Raw genomic sequence first — 27,284 nt, 5'->3', positions numbered from 1 at the left:
CAGCCCTGGGATTTCTTTGGAAGGAATGATGCTAAAGCTGAAACTCCAGGACTTTGGCCACCTCATGCGAAGAGTTGACTCATTGGAAAAGACTCTGATGCTGGGAGGGATTGGGGGCAGGAGGAGAAGGGGATGACAGAGGATAAGATGGCTAGATGGCATCACTGACTCGATGGACGTGAGTCTGGGTGAACTCCGAGAATTGGTGATGGACAGGGAGGCCTGGCGTGCTGCGATTCATGGGGTCGCAAAGAGTCGGACACGACTGAGTGACTGAAGTGAACTGAACTGAACCTTCCTCCCACATGCAGACTTCTCTGCATACCCTCACAGCACATCACTGTGTAGGGGCAGGTTCTAATAGAATATCATGAGTAGTTTCTTATTTCCATGTAAAATATGTAATGGACTTGTTCCTCTCTTAGGATGGGCAGCGGCTGTTTTCTTTGTCCTCTTTAGTTTATCCAGGATTTCTTTTTTACTCACCAAGAATGAGTCATTTTCCAATATCTTAATTTTTCTTTTTGATTGCCAGCACATTTCATTGACTGTCTGTTTAGAGCTTGTTTTCTCAATCAAAAGTGAAATGAAGTTGCTCAGTTGTGTCCCATTCTTTGCGACCCCGTGGACTGCAGCCCACCAGGCTCCTCTGTCCATGGGATTCTCCAGGCAAGAATACTGGAGTGGGGTGCCATTTCCTTCTCCAATCAAACAGAGCTCTAATTTCTCAGTGGTTTACTCTGGGGGACAAGCAGCAGCAAACAAGAACAGGAAGCACTTTGCAGAGCCTGCCACGTGCTGGGCTCTGTGCTAAGGACTTCCACACTGCCCTTGGGGTGCAGAGCTTATGTGCCTTCTCCCATTCCTCAACTACATTTTTCACTTGCAACATGTGCCTCACTCCTTCATTCTGAGACCTGGCTAAGGCATGGGTGTGGCTTTCAGGGTGTCTCCCAAGGATAAGGCTATTGGTAGAATAAGGCTGGACCAGTGGCATTCAGGTGGTGCAAAGGGCCAGAAAGGTGAATCCCCCTCCATGGTCTCAATTGTGGATGGCTGTGAAGTCCACACAGCCCAGCTCTTCTTTGGCAAGCCTCCCATAGAAACCCCACTAAAGTCCCCTGTGTTCAGAGACCTGGCCACGAGCTGGGTCTTCTCGCCTTTTGTGGGAGAGCCAACATAGCAGGAGTCGTGCTGCTTGTGTCAAATCACTTGTCTCATTTTCCCTTTACCCTCATAGTTGCTGCCCTAGGCTTGTTGCAACCACTTGAACTATCCTGACCATAATGTTTGCCTCTGGATCTTCTTTGCGGGGGACCCTGGCTCAGATTTATACATCAACTTATTTAGTCCTCACAGGAACTCTACTAGGTAGATACCGTTCTTCCCCATTTCAAAGATGATGAGACTGAGACACAGGGGCTTCATTGACTTATCCAAGGTTGCAGTTACTTTGTGCCAGCACTGGATTTCAGTACACCTTACCTGTAGTCCTGATGCTCTTAACCATTGCTCTCAGCTGCCTTCTAGTATAAAGCCTCTTGGAGCTGAGATGTGGAGCAACTCTAGGCTTGCTCACTAGCTAAGTGACTTGTTCCTGAGCAACTTCTTTCCATCATAGGATTCAAATTTGAACTTCAGCAAAATGATCATTTGTTATATGTCGTGGACCTTGGGAGGACCTTTGAAACTGAATTCCCAGGGATTGTTGTGAGTATGGAATGCTTCACCTACATTTTTCTGAGAATTTGGCACATACTTGCAACCCATATGCTAATCATATTTTCTGGTCTAAGCCTGATATATGTGGCACCTCAGTTCTTCCATGCTGGATGACAAGTGACCCCGGAAATCTGAAACACACGGTTAAAACACATAAACATGATACATTTAAAGCTAGTGGACACAGGGGAAAGATTGGGAACAAATTTTTTTATATAGAACTTTCTGTTAGGATAACATTATCCTCCCTTCCACATTTGACCGTCAACTCCCAGGAAACCTGGACTTAACTGCTTTGATTCACTCTCATGATAAGGTGACTGAGTAAGGCTGACTTTATGAGTCCTGTCCTTGAATGCTGATGGAGAATGCTGTAATAAGAGAGTTAGAAGGCCTCCACCAGGCAGCTCAGTGATAAAGAATCTGCCTGCCAATGCAGGAGACACAGGAGACGTGGGTTTGACCCCTGTGTTGGGAAGATACCCTGGAGGAGGTCATGGCAACCCACTCCAGTATTCTTCCTGGGAAAATCCCATGGACAGAGGAGCCTGATGGGCTATAGTTCATGGAGTTGCAGAGAGTCAGGCATGACTTAGGGACTGAGCACACACATATGCACTCTAAAAGAGGTCACTGGAAAAGAATCAGAGACAGCATGAATAATGGTTTAAACATCAGAAGCCTGTCTGTAGAACAGACAGAGAACATTGAACATCATATCTCTTGGGGTTTGGTGCAGATGTTTTGAGGTAAATATAGTTTGCATTGTTGCTATCCCTGTCAAAAATTAATCTCTTTGAGACCAATCTCTGAAACCCTGTCCTGTGATTAAATGAAGAGACTCTGGAGAAGCTTCAAATGTTACTGAGTGAGATGCAGCGGACTGTAATTAGGGCTTGTCAGAGCTGTGTCACGACCCTGAATGACCACTTCCTGGTGTCAAAGTTCAAAATGACTGTCTTGTTCCAGAACCATATATCTTAAACAAAAGGGAGTGACATTAAAGTGGAGCCCAGCTAGAGATTGTCTTGACTCCATAGCTCGGTCCTCACCAGCCACTGAGGAGGGCAGGAAGTCTCTGATGTGTGTCTGGAGTTTGTTGGGTATGAGAGGAGCATTAGCCATTGGGTCTCCAAGCACAACATTACGTGGACATGTATGTCAGTTACTGGCCACCTAGGAACAGGTGTGGGCTTTGTAAAGCTAGCGGCTCTCCTTAACATCCAGATTCCTCCCAGGCTCTGTGGGCTTGCCAGAGCTATTATTTGTCATTTGTTCAGTTTTCATCTTTTTGAGATAATATGGCAATGCATAAGACCACAGACGTGCCCTTCCCCAAATCCTTTCCTATTTAGACTCGGTTTTTGTCCGATGAAGAGAAATTTACCATAAAACACAGTGTCTTCTGGGTATGACTGGCCGAGCCAAATAGGATGGGGATATCACCTGACTTTTAAAGAAGCTTCAATTCTGAAAGGCTAGTTTGCAAGCCTCACACATTTTGTCACTGACACCAAGCTGGGAAAGAAGCTAAAATATTTTGATCACTGGGTATGGGCCTTTGTGGCAGATGGTCTCTTCAGCAGTATTCCATTTCAGGGGTCAGTGGGGGAGAGAGGAAGATATCCAAATAGAATATATAAAGTCAAGGAGATGCAAACTTGGCCTCATTTTACAAGGTTTTGTGCCAAACTTTGGAACACCCGCGTGTCTCCAGTCCGGCAGGTAGAGGTTCCCTGTCTGAGCAATGTGACAAGGATGACAGTTCATTTAAACAGTCTGCTGGGAGGATTTGCTGGGGTGGGAACCCAGGGGCCAGGGAGCTTGGACAGGATGGGAAAATGTGTATGCCTGCACCATGGGGCAGGTAGGGGAGGGGTGCTTGCATTTCTGCTTGCACAAACCATTGGTAGGAAGAAGGTTGTCAGAGGCATGTGTTTAAGTAAAAAGCTTTGAGAAATGCAGCAGAGAAAAGAGCTGAATCATCTTAGGCGACTTTGCACAGGACTGAAACCCCCAGCACAACTCCTCGTCCCAGGACCTGGGTGCTGCTGGCTGAGCGCAGGCTGGCAGGGGTCCAGAGACTGAGTTTGCCCAGCAGATTTGACCCCACCCCTACTCTCACCAAATAACCATTATGATAATGCAAATGCACTCAGAAAAAAGCATAGGACATTACAAGCTACCAAGCAGAACCTGGGCTCTTAGAGGTCAACAGGACTCTGCCAATTCCAGCTCTCTAAGTTTTCTGTCTTGATATTATTTATTTGTTTGCCTGGAAACTGAAGCTTTTGTGTGAAAACTCTTATGCAGAGCAAGAAAATCATTTGGGGGAGAGGGGAGACCATTTTCTCCAAAGGCCCAGTGGGTACAGAATTGACAGACGGAAGACCAGAGAATGATATCAGTGTGCATTATAATTACCATTGCCCACTGAGCCCCGGGTTGAAGATATCTTTCCTGGTCGGCTTTAGTCCTTGGTGGATTTGTGCTTGGACTAACTTTTGTTGTCTCAGAGAGCAGAGGCCATTTTGAGGACTCTCACAAGGGCGGCTGGTGAGCCATCACACGCTGGTGCCTACCTGATGGCCCCTCAGGCAGTGGTGAGCTCCGGGGATCGTATTACTGATCAGTAGCTGTGCTTTCTGAGAAGGCAATGGCAACCCACTCCAGTACTCTTGCCAGGAAAATCCCTTGGACGGAGGAGCCTGGTAGGCTGCAGTCCATGGGGTTGGGAAGAGTCGGATACGACTGAGCGACTTCACTTTCACTTTTCACTTTCATGCATTGGAGAAGGAAATGGCAACTCACTCCAGTGTTCTTGCCTGGAGAATCCCAGGGACGGGGGAGCCTGGTGGGCTGCTGTCTGTGGGGTCCCACAGAGTCGGACACGACTGAAGCGACTTAGCTGCAGCAGCAGCTGTGCTTTAAGACTTGTTCCACTCTTAGGGGAAGAGAGGAGAGGAAGTTGGCCCACAGGGAGCACACTGCTTATAACTTACATAAATCGTATGATTTGATTCTTTTTCTCTTGCCATAAAAAAAGACCAACTGAAGCTTCAAGGTAATTACTCAGAACTAGCAGTTTAAGACAGGGGACCCCAACCTGCAGAATCTAATGCCTGATTATCTGAGGTGTAGCTGATGTAATAAGAATAGAAATACAGTGCACAGTAACTGTAATGGGCTTGAATCATCCTCAAACTACCCTCTCCCATCCATGGGAAAAATGGTCTTCCACAAAATGGAAGAGTTGGGGGTCATTTGTTTAGGACACCTGGTCTCTGCTACCTTCCCTTAACTAGCCATAAGAAGTGGGAGCAAGAGGAGTCAGAGGATGAGTTTTCTTTCTTTGACGTACTCATAGAAATACGTGATAACATACGAAGTGCTTCCCGTTCACGTTTAGATTTTATCTTGGCAATAACAAGCACGGGTGCCTCTAGTCTACAGATACGGAAAATGAGTTTAAAAAGGTCAAGTGATTCGCACAAAGCAAGGCAACTCATTAACAGAGAGCTGGGACAAAAAGGCACAAACTTGGGATTTCTGACACAAAGCCTGGCACTCCTCTTCCTTTTACATAACTGCCTCACTTTTGGAGAGCGAGAGCTAAGTGAGTGCATCACTGTGAAACCTGTAGATCTTTGGGGAACTTTTAAATGGAAATAGCCTAGTATAAAATGAGGCTAATTTTCCCTCTTTGCAGGAGAGATTAGCTCCGGAAAAGCTGTAGCAGCAGCCAGGATGAGTCTGATGAGTCTGATCAGAACAGGAAACATCCTTTCGGCTCCCCCATCTCCCCCACCCTCTGCTTCTCCCCACCATCCCCCACCCCACCTTCTGGAGTAGAGAGATGACTGGATTTTGTTGTTGTTGTTGCAATTTTTGCATATCTCTGGCACGTGTTGCTAATCAACTTTCAACCCTTGCTATGGTTGTACAGTTTAGGTCCTGGGTAGAAGGTAAGACTGGAACTTTGAGTTTCTCTGTGCTTCCTGAAACTTCCAACAGCAGCTGCTAGAAAACTGAAAAGGGGAGTGTAAGATGTTTGTTTCTCTCCTATTTTTACTCTCAACTTTTTATATAACTTCAGACATACAGAAAAGTTACCCACATGATATATAGAACTCTAATATACAGTTCACCCAATTACTAACATTTTATTTTCCTTCTCTTTCTTTTTTTCTATGCATGTACAGATATATCTATATCTATTAATATATCTATCTATTTCAATGCATAATTTTTCTGAATTTCATCAGAGCTGCTGATACAGTACCTTTTATCTCTAAATGCTTCACTGTGTGCTTCCTAAAACTCAGGACATTCTCTTACATAACCAAAATGTAAATAGTAAGCTTAGGTAACAAGGTCACAATAATGCTACCTATAGACCTTCTTGATTGCCGGGAGAAATATCAATAACCTCAGATATGCAGAAGACACCACCCTTATGGCAGAAAGTGAAGAGGAACTCAAAAGCCTCTTGAGGAAAGTGAAAGAGGAGAGTGAAAAAGTTGGCTTAAAGCTCAACATTCAGAAAACTAAGATCATGGCATCTGGTCCCATCACTTCATGGGAAATAGATAGGGAAACAGTGGGAACAGTGTCAGACTTTATTTTTCTGGGCTCCAAAATCACTGCAGATGGTAATGGCAGCCATGAAATTTAAAGACGCTTACTCCTTGGAAGGACAGTTATGACCAACCTAGATAGCATATTGAAAAGCAGAGACATTACTTTGCCAACAAGGGTCCATCTAGTCAAGGCTATGGTTTTTCCAGTAGTCATGAATGGATGTGAGAGTTGGACTGTGAAGAAAGCTGAGCGTCGAAGAATTGATGCTTTTGAACTGTGGTATTGGAGAAGACTCCTGAGAGTCCCTTGGACTGCAAGGAGATCCAACCAGTCCATTCTGAAGGAGATCAGTCCTGGGTGTTCTTTGGAAGGAATGATGCTGAAGCTGAAACTCCAGGACTTTGGCCACCTCACGCGAAGAGCTGACTCATTGGAAAAGACTCTGATGCTGGGAGGGATTGGGGGCAGGAGAAGGGGATGACAGAGGATGAGATGGCTGGATGGCATCACAGACTCAATGGATGTGAGTTTGGGTGAACTCCGGAAGTTGGTGATGGACAGAGAGTCCTGGCGTGCTGCGATTCATGGGGTCGCAAAGAGTCGGACACGACTGAGCGACTGAACTGAACTGAACTGATAGACCTTCTTACCTTGGGCTCGTTGTCCCGGTATTATCATGTGTACAAAAGAAACTATTAGATTGTGCTTTGCATTCAAGAGTCATATCGCTCTAGTTGTCTTTGATCTGGACATTTCTCAGTCTTTCTTTCACTCTGATGGGCTTGACACTTTTGAAGATGACAAGTCCGTTATTTTGTAGACTGTCTTTGAGTTCAGGTTTGTCTGCTGATTCATTCTGGTTGGATTCTAGAAGTGAAGAAAAAAATGTCAATAATAAAAGCACAAATAAATATCCCAGGTTAAAATGGTTGTTTCTTTTCTCTTTTTTTCCTCCCATTCTACTGTTTTCCATCACTTAGTACCAATTTTCTTTAGACCAAGGACACTATGTTTAAGTGCTCATTTTTTAACTAATTAGGAAATGGCGATCCACTCCAGTACTCTTGCCTGGAAAATTCCATGGATGGAGGAGCCTGGTAGGCTACAGTTCATGGGATCGCAAAGAGTCGGATATGACTGAGCAACTTCACTTCACTGACATTTTATTAATCCCACTTCATTGCTCTTTTTGTGGTAGGTATGATGACTTTTTTATTGTACTTAATTTAATTTATTTATTTACATATACATGTACCTGTTCTTTTTTAAGATCTTTTCCCATTTGAGTTGTTACATAATATTGAGCAGAGTTCCAGGTCCTTGTTGGTTATCTGTTTTAAATATAGCAGTATTTACATGTCCACCCAAACTCCCTAACTATCCCTTTCCCCCTTCTCCCATTTGTACGTTTCTGTTTTGTAAATGCTCATTTGAATAATTTTTAAATATTCTGCTTATAAGCTCTTTTAAAAATTTCTCACCATTCTCTCCTTTTTTGAAGTATAATGTGTTTGCTCCTTTGTCTCCTTTTCATTGGTTTCTTACACATATCCAAGAAGTCGTGTGTGTGTCCGGTGTCCCTAGATGTATAAATCATATACCTTTCATTATGGACATCCCTGAGTCCCTTTTGTCCCATGCTTCAAACACTCTTTTGTTTCAGGTGATTGCTTCTCATTTGGTTAGTGAAGTGACCCTCAGGGCAGGAATCCATGTGGTATTTAGCAAAGTGTGTAAGCATGACAAGATCTCTTGAAAACAAGCTCTGAAAGTCTGAGAGTCATTAGCAGAGGCCGGGCAGGGTGGGCTGGACAGAAGATGCAGTGTGAAACAAGTAGGCTGTTGTCATTTTGAAGTGAAGCACTTTCTGTTTCTTTGTAATGCTGAGTTGAAGGTGGCTAGATGGAGGAGCCTGGTGGGCTGCAGTCCATGGGGTCGCTAAGAGTTGGACACAACTGAGCAACTTCCCATTCACTTTTCACTTTCATGCATTGGAGAAGGAAATGGCAACCCACTCCAGTGTTCTTGCCTGGAGAATCCCAGGGACGGCGGAGCCTGGTGGACTGCTGTCTATGGGGTCGCACAGAGTCGGACACGACTGAAGCGACTTAGCAGCAGCAGCGGCAGCAGAGAGGAACTGGGAGCAACTTGCTGGGTGCTTTCCATGTCTCCTTCCTCTCTACCAGCTCATCATACTCACCCCATCACACAGCAGAGTTAATACAAAGGAGGGAGAGGAACTATCAGGGACATGTTCTGAAATTACTGGAGAAAGAGCAACTCCCGTCTGGAGAGTAGGAAAAAATAGAATACAAATATATCCATTCTGTTCTTACTATTTTATTGTGGGATGCTGGTCAGGGACAGTTCCAAAAGAGAGTGAGGTTGTGGAAGTGACGATTTCCTGTAGAAAGAAAGGGAACTGTGGAAAAAATACAGTAGTTAAAAATGAAGTGTGTATTTCCTATGCCCCCACAGACTTGGAAATGCTTCCTAGTGGTGTCATGCGGAGTGAATTTTGTGGCTTGTCTCTGATTCATGCCAGTCCTCCTGGGTACATACTCCTGGAGATGATGTATCAGAAGGCAGGTCAACATGACTTAGGTTGATTAAAGGGCTGTTATCTAAAGGTTATTGTAACTATTTCTATAGAGCCCAAGTTTCATTCCTTCCTTTGTATTTTTAATTCAAAATTTAGACTTTGTGATTTGCAAGGAAACACAAGAAGTGGGTGATGGAGACCCTGTAAAAATGCAGAATCCCTTCATTTATGTACCTGAGTTCTTCATACTAGATGTGTTTGCCTGCACATAAGTCAGAGAGCAAAGACATAACTCGATGATGTTAAAGTATTCAGCTTTTAAACGCCCAAGACATAGAACCAAATTGTGGTTGCAAAAAGAAGAAACTAAAATACTTTACATGAATAAAAATGTTAATTGCTGGGGACTTGCCTGGAGGCCAGTGGTTAAGACTTTGCCTTCCAATGCACAGGGAGTGGGTTCCATCCTTGGTTGGGGAGCGAGGATCCCACATGCCTCATGGCCAAAAAACTAAAGCATAATACAATGTTGTAAGAAATTCAATAAAATAAAATAAAAATAAAAAATGTAAAAATGGTCCACATAAAAAAACCTTATAAAAATGTTATTTGCGCTCTTACTCTATAATAAACTCTTTCTCTTTTTATTCTCCACCCTCTATATGTTTATACTGATCTTTATTAGTTTTAGGGCAGGGTCATGTGAACTTTCAAAGTTTTAATGTTTTCACATACTTAAGAATTCAATTCAATTCACACTGACTTAGCCTCTAGTATGCCTAAGATGGGCTTCCCAGGTGGCTCATTGGTAAAGAATCCTCTTGTCAATGCAGGAGATGTAGGAGACTTGGGTTAGATCCCTGGGGCAGGAAGATGCCCTGGAGGAGGAAATGGCAACCCACTCCAGTATTCTTACCTGGAGAATTCTATTGACAGAGGAGCCTGGCGGGCTATAGTCCATGGGGTCGCAAAGAGTCAGACACGGCCGAGCATGCACACACACGTGCCTAAGACATTGGGCCAGGTGGGATGAGACTGCCAATTAAAACCAAAACATGGCCTCAGCTCTAAGAGTGTCCTCTTTCAGCATAGGGAGAGCAAGCTAGAGATCTTGGAAATGAGCAAACATAACAAAGTAAGAAAACTCAGAGGAAGTCAGCATGACCTCCTCACATTCAGAGGCAAAGTCCCAGTGGAAAATGCTCCCAGGTCTTTCCAAGTCCTGCTTCTCCTGGAACACTGTACACTCGCAGCCTGTCTTTCCGTCTGCAAAACAAGAAGAGAGGCGAGGAGGTTTTACTGATGAAACAGGACATGGTGGGTCAAGTCATCAGTTTGGTGTTTCTAGAACTAGGAAATCTAAGGCAAATCGGGCAGCTCCAACCTGACTTGTCTCCAGCAGTGCTGCCTGGCGTACGGACACTCAGGCGTCTGGCCCTTAGAATGTAAGGTATGCAGGTTGCCCTCTTGGCTGCTGCTTCTCTGTCTACTCTGCTATCTCCAATTTCTTCTTTCTTGTGTCAGGCAATCACAAATTGACCAAAAAGTTAGCTATCCAAATGCCAACTCCCCCTTCTTGAAGAAACCCCTCATTGTCTCAAATGATTCATCTGATGCTCATTTAGTCTGTTTGGGCTGCTGTAACAAAACCCCACAGACTGGGTGACTTACAGGTGGCAGAATTTTATTTCTCACCATTCTCGGGGCTGAAAAGACCAAGATCAAGGCACCTGTAAATCTGGTGTCTGGTGAGGGTCATAGACTCTGTCTTTTCACTGCGTCCTCCTGTGCTAGAATGGGTGAAGTAACTCTCTGGATCTTTTTTATAAGGGCACTAATCCCATTTGTGACCTGTTCAACTCCCGAGAGCTCCACTTCCAAATAACATTGCACTAGGGATTAGGTTTCAACATACGAGTGTTGGGGGAACACAACATTCATAGCGTGCCCCATCTACCTAACCCTCCCCCAACTTAGTTAAAACTCCTGTCCAGCTCTTTGCAACCCCATGGACTGTAGGCTGCCAGGCTCCTCTGTCCATGGGATTCTCCAGGCAAGAACACTACAGTGGGTTGCCATTTCCTCCTCCAGAGAGTGTTCCTGACCCAAGGACTGAACTCACAGCTCCTGTGTCTCCTGCATTGGCAGGTAGATTCCTTACCTCCCAGTCACCTGGGAAGCCCCAAACCCCTTGGTGGGAGAAACAAAAACCCAACGTCATGCCACGCCCCCTCCCCGAAATGAGCTGACAACTCTACTGAAAGATTCCCTTGTCTTTTTTTCCTACCTATCTTTTGCTTGTATAGACTATAGTTTATAGATGGTCTAGGAAAGTGTTTCCCAAACCTTTTTCCTCTTTTAATTTTTACTGGAGTGTAGTTGCTTTACAATGTCATGTTAGTTCCTACTCTCCAGCAAAATGGATCAGCTATATGTATAAATGTATCCCTTCTTTTTTGAGTTTCCTTTCCATTTAGGTCACCACAGAGCACTGAGTAGGATTCCTTGAGCTATACAGTAGATCCTCATGAGTTATCTATTTTATACACAATGTCAGTAGTGTATTTATGTCAATCCCAATTTTCCAATTTAGCTCATCCCCCTTTCCCCCCTCAGTATCCATACGTTTGTTTTCTATATCTGTGCTTTATAAGTAAGATCATCTATACCAATTTTTTTTCAGATTTCTCAAACTTTAATATGCACAGGAGACGAGTCACCCAGGGAACTTATTAAATTGACAGTTTTGAACTCTATAAGTCTGGGGTATGACCTGAGATTCTGCATTTCGAACAGATTTCCAGGTGAGGCTGATGCTACTGGTTTCTGAACCACATGTTGATTAACAAAGGCCTAGTTATTATGATTGATTGCAGTCAGAGTGTTTTTGCTCCTTTTTGGTAGGCCCTGCAGGACTCTGTAGCCCTGACTGCTGACTGCACCCCTATGAATATGGGTCTAAGTTCTGGTCCTTGTATTGGGGCCCCATTGTCCACTTCAGTTGACCCAAAAGTTTTTCTGGGTGTGTTCTTTCATAGGTATTAGTACTACTTCAGTTCATCTTCACATAAACATCAGTGTTATTTTCTCTGTTTTGTAATTGAAGAAACAAACTGTGAAAAGTTAAATGGCTCATTCAATCTTACACAGCTATGCACCACATTGGCCAAAAAGTTAATTCAGAGTTTTCCATAACATCTTATAGAAAAACCCAGTTGAACTTTTTGGACAGCCCAATATATAAAGCCAGTAAAAAAAAAAAAAAAAAAAAAAAACTTCTGTCTCATTTGTCTTCAACCCTTTTCCCCAAGGGTTATTCTTAGACGAATAGTACCTCACAATTTTCCCAAAGATTGGCATAGAGTTTCTTTGAGGTAATAAGAAGAAGAAAAAGAAGAAGACGAACTGAAGGTTATTAAGTGTTTCTAAGTACCAAGCCCAGTGCTGAGGACTTTACTTTCAATATCTTGTTAATTTTCACATCTACCCAAAGAGGTTGCTACTAGTATGATTTAGACTTAAAGAAGTTAAGACAGTAAGGAAGCTGAGATTAGAACTATAAGCTGCTTCAGTCCAAAGCCCAAACTGTTAACTGTAACACTGTGTCATGGTATATATTGCTACAGAAATATCTTTTAGGTTTTAATCCCAGAAAAAGAGAATTCCAGTAGGATGCAGAAAGAAGTAAGGCTAGAGAAGTGGATATTAGTAAGACAATTCTGCCCGTTATAATGAAGAGATTTGCCCTGGTTATTTGGAGTTTTCTATAAACTTGCAATGGACATTCACAGAGACACAATGATCACTTTTTAAGATCTGAACTATTGCACAGACTTAAGTGTTTGTCATTTCATGAGCTGGTGTTCTTGGAACTACACATTTCTGGATCTCCTATTAATTTGTAGTATGAGTAGGGGTTTGTCATTTATAAAATTATGAGGTCTTTTTCCTCACTTGTAAATTGTATAAAATCCTCATCAAATTGAAGACCAGATATTCCAATAGCCTGGGAATGTGAGGTGCAGAGAATTTAAGTGACTCTTCTAGGGTGACCAAGAGATAATTAATCATGGGGCTTAACTCAGAATCCAGGTCTCCTAGTGTGCACTTCTGGTATTATTCAACCAGCCTGTGGAATATCTCCCTTTGCACATGCTTTTGGGAAAATGTGCTGGTTCAGAACCTGATCACTAGGACCTGTTAGACATCCTTCAAGGGGAATACGTCTCTACTCTGCAGTTTGTGCAACTTTTGCTCTCTGAGGCTGACTCTTTGCCAATATGTGACTTCTTGAGAGACATTAGGGGCCCTCGGCACTGGGCACAGCCACTCCTGGAAACATGAAACACGAGCCTGCTCTTACTGTGTACCTATAACTTGTGTTCGGGCATCCTTTTGCCTTTAATGAGATTTTGCAGTGACAGGATTGGAACAGATTGCTGGCATTATGGCAGCCAGGATATTGTCAGGAGGAACTTGGCAGTGCTCGTAGGTGTTATGATGCTGGCTCTTTGCTCAAGGGCAAGAATATCGAAGGGAAAATTAGAAATGAGACAGAGAGTGAGAGGTAATGTCAGAAAAGTTCAGAAGATGATACTGGTAGCAGTGAATACACTGGAAATTTTGTGAGGTTTACATACTTTGAATCCTTGGTGACTGAAGACATAGCCAAGAATTGCTTCAGTGATATTCCCTCATAAATCTGCATAATAATCTCTCAGCGGGGATTTGGTGAAATTACAAGTATTCATTTACTAAATTGGGTTCAGTGTCTGTATCATGCACACCATATGAATATTCAGTTCAGTGAATGCTTCCCAAGCTATGTTGAAGTTAACACATAAGCTGAATATAACTCAAGTAGAACTCAAAATTGCGAGCTTATTTTAATCTAACAGAGGTCCTAGTGTCTTAAAGAATTGGACCCATCCCCAACCCCAAAATGTCCATTAATACTCAATCTAATAAAACAAAATGTTAAGTCTTTTCAGTATTTGTATCTGATTTTTGGCATAAAGTATTTTTCTTTATAATAGAGGATTAGGATAATAATGCCCAGGGCTATGAATGGTTCCTTAGAACACAGTGGCAGCTGCCAGGCAGATTCAGGAAGAATGTTTAATTACAATGCTCAGTAATAACAACAAAGGAAAAGTTCAATGAGAAGAAATAACTGTTATGAGACCGAGGTCTGTGCTGAGAAGAGGAGGTATAGTAGAGCACTTTTCCGGACCATAGACATTGGTTTTAGCTGAAGTTGTCTTGGCAGCTGATGGGCCATTTACCTTCAAATGTGACCATTTTTCTTCTTAAAGCAGCTCAGTTGACTTTCTGAGTTAAGGATTCAGAATTACTTGTATTTCCCCAAAAAAATGTGTTGGGTTTTTTTTTCCCCCTAAATGAGAAGTAGGACTAATTCTCAGAGAAGAGTTGATCACCTCTCATTCTGTATAAGAAAAGCACACTTAGCTAGAAGTCAGTTACTCTGAGTTCCTGTCCAAGACTGTAACAAACCTACCGTGAGGCCTCAAACAGCTGATTCATCTCCCTGCCTGCCTGTGTGCTCAGTCACTTCCGTCGTGTCCAACTCTGCGGCCCCATGGGCTGCAGCCCGCCTGGCTCCTCTGTCCATGAGATTCTCCAGGTAAGAATACTGGAGTGGGTTGCCATGCCCTCCTCCAGGGGATCCTCCCAGTGCAGGGAAAGAACCCCTGAATTGGCCAGGAGACCTTTACCACTAGTGCCACCTGGGAAGCCCTAATTCGTCTCTCTGAGCTGCTTTCAACTATGAAGTTTTCCATGATATTCTGATTATTAACATAGACATATTAAGAAAATTCCTTTTGGAACATTCTTGGTCATAATATTTTATTTAACCCTAAAATATAATCTGATTTTAGATCCATAGTAGATGCTCAAATGCAGTATGTGAAATTCTATTGGTAGTTTTTATACTTATTTTATGGAGGGTATTATACTAAATATGCTTCATATGCAAAATAGCAGTATATAAGATAGATTTATTTATTTTATTTTTTATTTAAAAAAGATTTTTCCCCCTTGATCTGTTCTCTATATCTATGAGCTTGTTTGTTTTTTAAAGATTCCACTTAATGAGAGATTATGTAATGTTGTTTGTCTTTCTCTGACTTATTTCACTTAGCATAATGCCCTTAAGGTTTATCCATGTTGTTGTAAATAGCAATAGGATAGCTTTATTATTGGGCTTCCCCTGTGGTTCAGACAGTGAAGAGTCTTCCTGCAATGCAGGAGACCTGGGTGTGATCCCTGGGTTGGGAAGATTCCCCGGAGAAGGAAATGACAACCCACTCCAGTATTCTTGCCTGAATAATCCCATGGACAGAGGAGCCTGGCAGGCTACAGTCCATGTGTTTGCAAAGAGTCACACAAGGCTGAGTGACTAATATTTTCACTTTCAGCTTTATTATTATCTTCACTTTATAGATGGAGAAATTGAAGGACAGAATGCTTAAGTTGTTTGCACAATACTTAAGTAACAAAACAGATTCAAACTTGACTTTCTCTGACACCAACAACTATGCATTCAGCATTCTTATCTCCTTCCTTTAAGATAACTTCTGGATACAGAATAAGCTTCCCGGGTCCATCACTAGTATGTTCTGAAAGAGTTAGCCTGGGTTCTGAATTGAATGTGTTACTCATGGAAAGGTGTCTAGAGCGAGAGATGGGAGGAGAATGTTGTTTAAAGGACAAAGCCTTGAATTTTAGAGGAGCTAAAAGAAGGAGATGCAATGTAATTCAATATCACTATGCTTAGCAGTAATGAACAATTAGTGAGGTCAGTTTGCCTATCTCTGAGGTTGTTACTTTCATGTCTCTATGGCTATGGGGCAAATATGAAAGACAGAAACACACAAGTATGCAAATGGCACTTGGGAAGATAGTACATGAAAGTGGGTTGCACATACAAGGCAGAATGTAACTTCACTTGTATCTGTCGTGTCACTTGGGGAAAGCTTCGGAAAGATAATGCAAGGATTTGGGGAAGGAACTAAATGTTAAATCCAAGAGATTTATTTTAGCAGAGATAGTATGTACTGATTAGAAGACATAGAGGTTGCAGCTAGAGAATTGGGTGTGGAGTTGTCTTGCTGTAAGACAAGCCAAGTCTGAGGAAAAGAATTTAGTGGCAGTTATCAAGAGACATGAATAAATGTCTGAAAAAAGATTCATCAATCTGAGGTGGTGAGGTGTCAAGCTGCAGTGCCCCTCATAGGGATGCCTCCCAATGGGAATGTTTGTACTTGGACAGGTGCCAGACAGGAAATTGTGTGCTGAACTTACCTTAAGGTTATAGCAACTTATGTAGAAAATAAAACAAAATTCCCCAAGCATGAAATTAGAGGAAATATATTTTTCGGTAAAGAAGTTCAAATTTAGATCCTATCAAACATGATAATCAGTTATGAAGAAATAGCTATGACTTGCCAAAGCAAACTATATAAGAAGAAGAATAAAAAGGTCTCCTATAATTAGTGAGAATACTCAAGAATATTTTGATGGGAATTTTCAGGGGGTCCAGTAGCCGGCACTCCATGCTCCTAAAGCAGGGGGCCCAGGTTTGATATCTGGTCAGGGAACTAGATCACACATGCTAAAACTAAGAACCAGTGAAGCCAAATAAACAAATATATTTTTAAAGAGTATTTTGAAGAGGTAGGTGGTGAGATTTAAGTAGAAAGACTATAGAGTATTATCATATTGGAAAGCAAGCTATGGCAATCGGCATGAAAGGTCTAGGAGACACTAAAATTGTCAGGGGCGAATTGAGTTGACATAAGCTTCTCCTTGATCCCTGGGTTTGGAAAATTCCCTGGAGGAGGACGCACTCCAGTATTCTTGCCTGGAGAATCCCATGGACAGAGGAGCCTGGTGGGCCACAGAAAGAGCCAGACAAGACTGCAGCTGCTGAGCATACACAAGCTTCTCCTTGGATATTTTTTACTAATGTACTTCATTGGGAAAATTGTCATTGTTAAGCTACCACAAAGATGAAACTGATTCTTTTAAATTCTTAAATTTATAAAATGCAAGTCCAGAATTAGAAGGAAGGTCTTTCTGCATTCATAGGGCAGATAGAGAATCATGTGCAAATGAAGTTGTCCATCTCATGCTATTTACAAGCAAAATCTATTCTTAAATAAAAACAATCTGATTCTAACATCTTCATTTTGTTAAAACTGTGAATGGTATTATGGTAAAGTAAGTAGATGTCAATGTAAATCAGGGAAGAAAGCATAAAGGGATCATTGGAAAAAGTTCTAAGTATAGCATTATACTGATGAAAAAGCCATTTCTAAAGCCAGAGGACAGAAAAGGGGATACTCCTTTCGTATTTTGGTGAGCCTCATAAGCATGAATGCAGGTAGAAATCATTGGAAGTGTACATACCCAGGGTTAGATGGGCCTTCACTATGCTCTGCTTAGCCAGCTAACAGAGCATGGAGCTCAGCTCCAGTGAGGTCAGGAAGCTATTTATGGTCCTTGGTGACTTTACTTGGATTACAAATGAAGCATCCTCATTTCGGGAAACAACATTCAATAGGAGGTCTGACCTTGTGCAAAAAAAAAAAAAAAAAAGGAATGAACCTGGGAAAATGCCCCCTTAGACCAGAACATTTTCAAGCAAGTTGATTTAGTTTTTGTTTCAGCCAAAGTTTTTGGTTCATCTATAAAACAAATGATTAAAAAATACTTTGAAAAATAACAACCAACAAACAAAACAAAGCAAACGAGATTTTTTTAGGTTTCTTCTCTGGAATTGTCTCTTTTGGTAAGGTCACTTTTTCTGTGGGTATAATCATCAGGTCAGTAAGCTGCAGCCATGAAAGATTGCAAAAACAAACGGAATTGTCTGATTTAAAAGTCAAAGGTAGTTCATCTTTATTTCATACATTTTGTTTATAATATATTGAATTTAGTGTTTATAAACAATTTGAGGTAACAATGTCTAGACAAAATCATTTTCCATGTTACAGTCTTTCAAATGGAAAGGGCTAGGTGGCATTCCCTTGCCAGCATTCAGTAATCCTTTTAATTGTTCTAAAGTGGCTACAGCTTTGAGTCAGAGACCTACACTGACTTCAGACTTTACAGCAAATGCCTTTCTTGGGTTCCAGTTGACTTCAACAGAACTTATTTAGCACTGGTTTAACAGCAACTGGCCATATTGAATGACCTTGGAATAGGTGGAACAATTTATCTGAACATTTTCATTTAAAGTGTAGTAAACAGAAGTTAGGGGCTTCCCTGGTAGCTCAACTAGTAAAGAATTTGCCTGCAATGCAGAAGACCTTGGTTCAATTCCTGGGTTGGGAAGTTCTGCAGGAGAATGGATAGGCTACCCACCCCAGCATTTTTGGGCTTCCCTGTTGGCTCAAATGGTAAAGAATCCACCTGCAATGCAGGAGACTTGGGTTCGATCCCTGGGTTGGGAACATTCCCTGGAGGAAGGCATGGCAACCCACGCCAGTGTTCTTGCCTGGAGAATCCCCATGGACAGAGGAGCCTGGTGGGGTACAGTCCATGGGGTCATAAAAAGTTGGACACTACTGAGCACAGCACAGCAAGCAGAAGTTAGATGCTTTATGAAGGAAACTAAATTACAATAGAAAATTAAAATTTTAAGAAAAAAGAGGTTGCATATGTTGTGACTAGTTGGAAAAAGAATAATGGATTTGATCCTGAGTTTCAAATTTACCTGACTTGGTGATTTACTGAATATTATATATTTGGGGGCTTCCCAGGTGGTTCAGTAGGTAAAGAATCTGCCTGCAATGCAGGAGACCCAGGTTCAATCTCTGGGTCAGGAAGATCCCCTGGAGAAGGGAATGGCAACCCACTCCAGTGTTCTTGCCTGGGAAATCTCATGGACAGAGGAGCCTGGTGGGCTAGTCATATTTACAGGTATTTATTTCAGTGTCTGTAATATGGGAACAATAATTCCATCCTGCCCTATGTTGGAACACAAATGTAAATGGACATTAGGATCATGAGATTAAAAATGCTACATGTATACCTGTGGTGGATTGATTTTGATATTTGGCAAAACTAATACAATTATGTAAAGTTTAAAAATAAAATACAATTTAAAAAATGCTATATAAATATGAATGACCCAGTCATTTACATTGAACCCAAATGAAATTTTATTTTTATTTATTTATTTTTTTTTGAAATTTTACTTTTAAAACAGGATTTTATATACAAATTGAACTGAATTTCAGTTGAAAATTTAAAAACCATATAACAACATACTCTGACGGAAACATTTTGGGGAAGCTGGACTTTAATGACTGAAAAAAAAGAGAAAAATCAGCTGATTAATTTTCATCTAAGACATGATTCTGTTATATCTAAATCCCAAGTGAGAACCAGTATTTCTAGAAATTTTAAATGACTGTTGATATGTGGGAAGAATTCTACAATTAAGTACATAATATTGTTATTCATTCCTCCATTTTAAAAAAGCACTCATTATGTGCCTCATATCTGGTCCCATCACTTCATGGGAAATAGACGGGGAAACAGTGGAAACAGTGTCAGACTTTATTTTTTGGGGCTCCAAAATCACTGCAGATGGTGACTGCAGCCATGAAATTAAAAGACGCTTACTCCTTGGAAGGAAAGTTATGACAAGCTAGATAGCATATTCGGAAGCAGAGACATTACTTTGCCAACAAAGGTCTGTGTAGTCAAGGCTATGGTTTTTCCTGTGGTCATGTATGGATGTGAGAGTTGGACTGTGAAGAAAGCTGAGCCCCGAAGAATTGATGCTTTTGAAATATGACATTGGAGAAAACTCTTGAGAGTCCTTTGGACTGCAAAAAAGATCCAACCAGTCCATTCTAAAGGAGATCAGTCCTGGGTGTTCTTTGGAAGGAATGATGCTAAAGCTGAAACTCCAGTACTTTGGCCACCTCATGTGAAGAGTTGATTCATTGGAAAAGACTCTGATGCTTGGAGGGATTGGGGGCAGGAGAAAAAGGGGATGACAGAGGATGAGATAGCTGGATAGCATCATGACTCAATGGACTTGAGTTTGAGTGAATTCCAGGAGTTGGTGATGGACAGGGAGGCCTGGCGTGCTGTGATTCATGGGGTCACAAAGAGTCAGACATGACTGAGTGACTGAACTGAACTGAACTGACTTGCTAAACACCCTGCTAGATACTGGAGATACCATTGGGAGGAGAAAGGAGATGGTCTTGGACTAGCCATTTGGAGTTCTGACTTGAGTCTCTACTTTCCATGGCAGCAAGAAGACATCAAAATACCAGTGATGAATGTATCATGAGAGGACACAACATCATCATATAAAAAGTTACCCAGACTTTAATGGTGAGTTCTAGACTGTGGACTCAAGGTAAGATGTAGAGTGTGGCCACTGGAAAATTATGGAGCTTATTGTTACTGCCTTTTTGTTAGTTGGTTGGCTAGTTGTTTTTTCCCAGCTGTCTTCAACCCTTAGAACTCTAATGCTGAGAATAGTATAGAGATGAAAAGTCTGAGTTGTTCTGTAACTGATTATATTACTATAAATAGCTTCTAATCTTGGAGGATTTTGGAAGCTTTAAAAATAATTTTTCAGATCCTCCATCTGAAACATGAAATTAATTAGAGGGGACTGAAAGCCAAGCACTGAAGAATTGATGCTTTTGAGCTGTGGTGTTGGAGAAGACTCTTGAGAGTCCCTTGGACTGTAAGGAGATCCAACCAGTCCATTCTGAAGGAGATCAGCTCTGGGTGTTCTTTGGAAGGAATGATGCTAAAGCTGAAACTCCAGTACTTTGGCCACCTCATGTGAAGAGTTGACTCACTGGAAAAGACTCTGATGCTGGGAGGGACTGGGGGCAAGAGAAGAAGGGGATGACAGAGGATGAGATGGCTGGATGGCATCACCAACTTGATGGACATGAGTTTGAGTGAACTCCGGGAGATGGTGATGGACAAGGAGGCCTGGCACGCTGCGATTCATGGGGTCGCAAAGAGTCGGACACTACTGAGCGACTGAACTGAACTAAAGATCACAGAGAGGATCTTCCACCCTCAATTGAGGGAGGCAATCATGTCTACTTCCAGTAAAATGAGAAGACGCATGTGTACAGTTATAATGATCTTCTCTCCTGAGATTAGATTGGGGGTCTAATGTGGAGGTGGGTGTGATAAATGCATAGTCTGTTGTTGTTCAGTTGCTAAGTCATGTCCGGCTCTGTGCGACCCCATGGATTGTAGCACATCAGGCTTCTGTCCTTCTCCATCTCCGGGAGTTTGCTCAAACTCATGTCCATTGAATCGGTGTTGCCATCCAAATATCTCATCCTCTGTCTAGATCACAGACAATTTGCCTCTGCTTCTTATCTTACTTCAAAGTAGGCAACTTTTAGCTTGTTTTCCTATTTGAAATTTGGGGGAGGTGAGTATGGGGGGTTATTTTCTCTAATGTCTTCTGGTTGTTAGGAGCTTCACGTTTGTTCTCATCTCAGGTAATCCCGAGTCCTTTCGGAGGAGACTGAGAGATTTACAGAGAGTAAGAAAGAGCTCTCACGTGCCCATTATGTGCTGACAGGGCTTCACAATGGGCTGCTTAGAGTTAGTGAAGTTGTATAATCTTGCTTGGGTTTTCTTGCCGGTTAATCCTAGTACAATTTACCTCATTAATTTGATCTTAATGAGTTCATCAGCAATGATTTAATACAACTTTGAGGAACAGCTTTCTTTAGTCTTTAATTCGCGACAGTTCCCCTTCTATTTGGCAGTACATTAATGGAAATGGAAAATTGCCTCATTCGAAATGTCAGAATAATACTGCACCAAAAACAATTCAGTCATGTCTTTCAAACCACGCACATATGGTTCATCACCAAATGTCCCTGTTCTTCCCCCCTCCCTCCCAGGCCCCCTTCCCGCCTGTACCTTCCCTCCATATTTTCTTTCTGTTCTCCTGTCTCTGGTGATCATTGTTTGGATTAAGTTTCTAAGATCTTTGCATAAGCTTCGCGTCTCCTGTTGTCCAGGAACCACTGCTCATTGCACTGGTTTTTCCCAGATCCTTGAAGTTGGCAGAGTTCACAGATCAGGTGAAAGCTATTGCTTTTAGTATAGCAAATGTCTTTCATCTGCTCTCAAACTTGAAAGGAAAAAAAGAAGTTTATGTGAAGTGTCTTTGAAATAATTTTTGTGCATAATTTTGAGCTGTTTTGTCAAGTTCTCTAAGTAAAGCTATATTCTTCACTCTGTCTACACCAGAGCGTCCTTTTCTTTTCTTTTTCCCCCTAGCACTGTGTTCAAGGAAGTTACTCTGTAGAATAAGTGCCTTTTTTAATGAGTATTTTAGTTGTGGTTTGTTGGGTAAATTCATAATGAGGACCCAGCACAATTTCTCTTGCATTTAAAGATACAAATTTTAAATTGTAATTCATAATTCACTAACACTTAAAGGACATTTAATGAATTTAAAAAATTAGTCTGTAAACTAAGCTACCTAAAGTCTCTCCTTTTTTTTTTTTTTTTTGGTAAAGAGAAAGCTGAAAGGTAAAGCAATTTCCAAAGTTATTGATCAAGCATCAACTTTCATGGGTTAACCTCTAAAGAGTATTTTAAATGATAGAATGATAGTATTTTTCTTTCTGTAAAGGACCCCTTCTTCAGATAATACTTGAAGGAAAATGAAACAGTAAAGCAAAAACAATCTCTGCTTGCAATTGTGCATATTTATATCTGTAGACTTATAGTACTTGTCTGAACCTAGATTTTAGAATTTTAATTAATTTATTGGTTTTGATTTTCTTTCCATCAGCAAGCTGACTCATCTATGAAATTATTTTAATTCAAGTAAATGTTTTCTACAGATGGAGTTTCACTTGCTGAGGGGATCAGAAGGTCCTCAGAGGCTGACCTGTAGTTTTGCTTTAGAGGTCAGATCAGAAAGTGAAAAGGATATCACTAGATTTCTCCTGTGTTTCTTTTCTTCTATCTGGTGGAAGATATTTAAGAAATTTGCCAGTTTTCCTCTGTAGAGACTGTATCATTACTATCATAGAAATATATATATTTTCAAGATTTATTTTGCATCCACTTTGTGATGGGTCCTTTACAGAGGTTATTTAATCTAATTTCCCTGAAAACAGTAAAGCAGATTTGAAAATAGTTTTCATCGAGGTTTAAAGAGCTGACATTACAGAGATGGTATATATGTGGGATACAAGCTTTTCTGATTCCATGATTTTTCTACTGTCTGTGCTATTTACTTTAGAGGAGGAAAAAACATAAAGAATCTATTATCCATGCTCCTTCATTGGCAATAGTCAACCAGCCCTTAGGAGCGGCTAGAGATCCTCACCCCACTCCAATACTCTTGCCTGGAAAATCCCATGGATGGAGGAGCGTGGTGGGCTGCAGTCTATGGGGTTGCGAAGAGTGGGACATGACTGAGTGACTTCCCTTTCACTTTTCACTTTCCTGCATTGGAGAAGGAAATGGCAACCCACTCCAGTGTTCTTGCCTGGAGAATCCTAGGGACAGGGGAGCCTGGAGGGCTGCTGTCTATGGGGTCACACAGAGTTGGACACGACTGAGGTGACTTAGCAGCAGCAGCAGCAGAGATCCTCACGTCCTGAGGTTGGCTGATTATTGCTGAACATTGCCACTGATAAAATATGATTCATTATATTATAACTGAACCATGTCCTGTACTTTTGCCCATTGTCTTCTATATTCTCTAATAATACAATTAGTCAAATCTTCCTCCATATTATGCCTTCAACTGGTTGAAGACACTACTGACACCCTAAATTGATGTCTCCTCTGGGCAAAAACTTTCCAATTCCTTGCTTCAGGGTCTTTCATAATGAAGTCACTATAGGACACAATAGACCTTATAAAATATGAACCAGTAGAGAAGAAAAGAGTACTTAATTTTGGCATTATATTTTTTTACATGTAGACTCAGATGACTGTGTGTGTGTGTGTGTGCACGCGCCTGCATTATATAAGTTTAGGATCAAGTGAAAAATAAATGGCAACATAAATTTCTAGGAGCTGAATCACTATCCTGCCTTTTTGAACCCTATATAAAACTTTACATTCTTTGTATAAGTTTGTACACGCCAACCTGGCCCATCACTGTAACTTTCAATTTGCTTCTATCATTTGGTGCTTGAATCCTCTCTTTTCCCCCACAGCTTTCTGATATCATCACATTTCATAGAATTTTTTTTTTCCGTCTTGTAAGTGAGATAACTGATGCAAATGTCAAACTAGAGAATACTTAACAAATTGTCTGAAGAAGGGGTCCTGTAAACAAGTTTCTAGAACTTAACTCCATGGCCTTTCCCATCCAAGTCAGCCCCTCTGATTGGCTTTCATTTAGGTTCCCTGATCACTTGAGCCTTCCCCCAAAATGAGGACTGTCCCCAAGGACTCTGCCTCTATTTTCAGGTACCATTTAAGCCATTAAGCCTTCTTTTTCTTGTGATCTTTGCTTAGCTTTTTTGTTTTGTTTCTAAATTCATATCTGGATGTTAGACTTCATGCCGCCATTCTGACATATGCTTTGTTTTAGGTTCTTTGTGTGTGATATTTATCTTTGGTTTTACAGCCCATTTATTCACATATTATTAATTCATAGGTTACATAAAGTGCACAAAAAATACTCATTTACTGGGGACTTTCTATGTGTAGTCAAAAATGCAGGCCCAGTACTCTGCACACTTATAAATATACCAAAGTTTTGCTCCCTGGGGTTTCTTTTTAAAGCTGAGTTCAGTCAGTTGTATCATGAGTAGACACAAAGAATCTTCAGATTCCTCTCTCTATTTTTCTCAAAGAGATTCTAACAGTTTTCTAAACTGTGGCCCAGGGCTCTTTCACCCACTGTTTTGTTCATTAAAGGTGCTCAATACACAGGCTGTGGATCTCAACCTCACTGAATTCTGGTCAGTTCTGATTATCTTCTTTAGAACTTAACATCTAAACCGTTATATCCATCTAATTTCTTCCTTTACAGAATTGCTACCTTTGGGAAGACACTTGCTTTCTTTCCTTATTTCTTGTAAAATCTTGTGTTTTACAAACTGGGGTTCATTTTGCTTGGTTTGATACTCCTTTTCATTGTGATTCTCACACCCAGGGCGACCCCATCATGTCCACAGATTCTCACCACTTCCACATCACCAATTCATTCTGGATGCTCAAAATCAAGGACAATTGTGAATAAACTCAACATCTTCAAGATATGATAGTTTCAACCACATCCATATTAACTAATACCAGAAAGCAAATGAGTGATTAAATTCAAAGGGGCTGTTCTGAATGCTAATTTTCTTTTTTAATCCAGAAAAAAACAGCTCTAACACTTCTCGAGTACCTCTTCTCTGCCAGGCACAGTCATGGCTGTGTTCCTATAAGTTATCTTTAAAGTATGTGAAAGACAATCTGGTCATCTATTGTTTTAAGCAAATTGCTTTGTTTGTACAAGCTAATTAGGGAGATGAATGGTAGATCATAAATATTTGGCACCCGTGGAATGAAATTGAACTCTCCTTTTGAATGTTTCAATAAATTTGATTGACTTAAAATTTAAGTAAATGTTACTTATATAAATACATGCACATGATGAGTGCCCAGTAATATTAAATGATGCCAAAGGTTAGAAAGAACAAACTTTGTTTCCTGGTTTTTGCTGTGACCAGAAGAGCATGTACCAAAATAAAACTATAACATGTCTCGTGATTGTTGTTAACTGGCTGAAACCAGCATATATCAGAGGGCAGAAGCTTATCCTTATATGCAGTTTTAAGAGCAAAGAATCTCAGGTTACATCACCAATTCTTAAGTACTTACCCACAATGCAGACCTTAGACCTTCTGAGAAGTTTTTCTTGTTAGGGAAGTTCTCTGGCTGTAAATAGTAAGGAGGTGTGGACAGAAAGCTACCCTGAGAGTCAGGTGAAATAGATTCTGCTGCTGCTGCTGCTGCTGCTAAGTCGCTTCAGTCATGTCCAACTCTGTGCGACCCCATAGACGGCAGCCCACCAGGCTCCCCCGTCCCTGGGGCTCTCTAAGCAAGAACACTGGAGAGGGTTGCCATTTCCTTCTCCAATGCATGAAAGTAAAAAGTGAAAGTGAAGTCGCTTAGTCGTGTCTGACTCTTAGTGACCCCATGCACTGTAGCCTACCAGGCTCCTCTGCCCGCGGGATTTTCCAGGCAAGAGTACTGGAGTGGGGTGCCATTGCCTTCTCCAGAAATAGATTATAGTAATTTTTAAATTAATTATTGATAGAGTATAGTTGCTTTACAATGCTATAGTGGCTTTACAATGTGTTAGTTAATGCTGTACAGCAAAATGAATCATATGTATATGTATACATACCTACATGTATACATATATCCCCTCTTTTTTTATTTCCTTCCCAGTTAGGTCACCACAGAGCATTGAGTAAGTTCCCTGTGCTATCCAGTATGTTCTTATTAATTATCTATTTTATCCACAGTACCAATAATGTATACATGTCAATCCTAATCTCCCAATTATCTCACCACCCGTCTTTTCCCCTTGGCGTCCATGTTTATTCTCTACACTTTTATTTCTGTTTTGCAAGTGCAATCATCTATACCATTTTTTCTAGGAATATCACAGATGGCTTCCACTGGAGGGTGTGTTGGATTCATTACGATAGACCAGGGGAGAAGGGCATAGGAGTCAGGTCCACCAGGACTAAACTTGCTGGGCAAAGGCCTGATAGCTAACGTACAATATCTGCCTTAGTTTCTGCCTTAGCTTCCCTGGTGGCTCAGACAGTAAGGCATCTGCCTGCAACAAGGAGACCCCGGTTCGATCCCTGGGTCAGGAAGATCCCCTGGAATAGGAAATGGAAACCCACTCCAGTACTCTTGCCTGGAAAATCCCATGGATGGAGGACCCTGGTGGGCTACATTCCATGGGGTCGCAACGAGTTGGACACGACTGAGCGACTTCACTTTAATTCTTTCTTTCTTAGTTTCACAGTGTTGTGACTAATGACCACAAACTTGGTGTTCAAGTAGCAGAAATGTACTCTCACATAGTTCTGGAGGTTAGAAGTCCAGAATCAAGCTGCCAGCAGGGCCATGGACCCACTGAAGGCCTTAAGAAGGCCTTGCCTGCATTTCTAGTTTCTGGTGGCCCCAGGCTCATGGCTAAACTGTGTTACTCCCATCTTGCTCTCCCAGTCAGTACTTCTGTCTTCACAGGACTTTCTCTCTGTCTCTGAGTGTCCTTTCTATCTCTTATAAAGGCATCCTCATTGGATTTGAGGCCCTCCTTAATCTAATATGATATCATCTCAGTTCTTAAGTATGTTTGCAAAGACTGCATTCCCAAATAGTGTTACAAAATTCTATTTCCAAACTCTGGGTT

The 27,284-nt window shown here is 41.4% G+C and overlaps 2 long non-coding RNA genes across 3 annotated transcripts in view; one reads left to right on the top strand and one right to left on the bottom strand.

The window, feature by feature from the left end:
* LOC147354994 (uncharacterized) overlaps positions 1-27,284 on the top strand; it is a 398,573-nt gene that overhangs the window by 265,248 nt on the left and 106,041 nt on the right. For both annotated transcript variants that reach the window (XR_015143929.1, XR_015143927.1), the window contains exon 4: positions 20,145-20,227. This is a non-coding gene — a long non-coding RNA (uncharacterized LOC147354994). The remainder of the gene's footprint in view (positions 1-20,144; positions 20,228-27,284) is intronic.
* Positions 7,791-25,976, bottom strand: LOC147354995 (uncharacterized). Its single transcript, XR_015143931.1, has 3 exons — positions 25,730-25,976; positions 17,279-17,442; positions 7,791-10,111 (listed from the first exon to the last, which is right to left on the bottom strand). It is a non-coding gene; the product is annotated as an uncharacterized LOC147354995 (long non-coding RNA).

Source organism: Bos grunniens, chromosome 17 (assembly GCF_055505025.1).
Source record: "Bos grunniens cultivar Pamir isolate PY7600 chromosome 17, Bosgru_T2T1.0, whole genome shotgun sequence".
NCBI lineage: Eukaryota > Metazoa > Chordata > Mammalia > Artiodactyla > Bovidae > Bos > Bos grunniens.
This window is presented reverse-complemented; position numbering and strand designations above follow the sequence as displayed.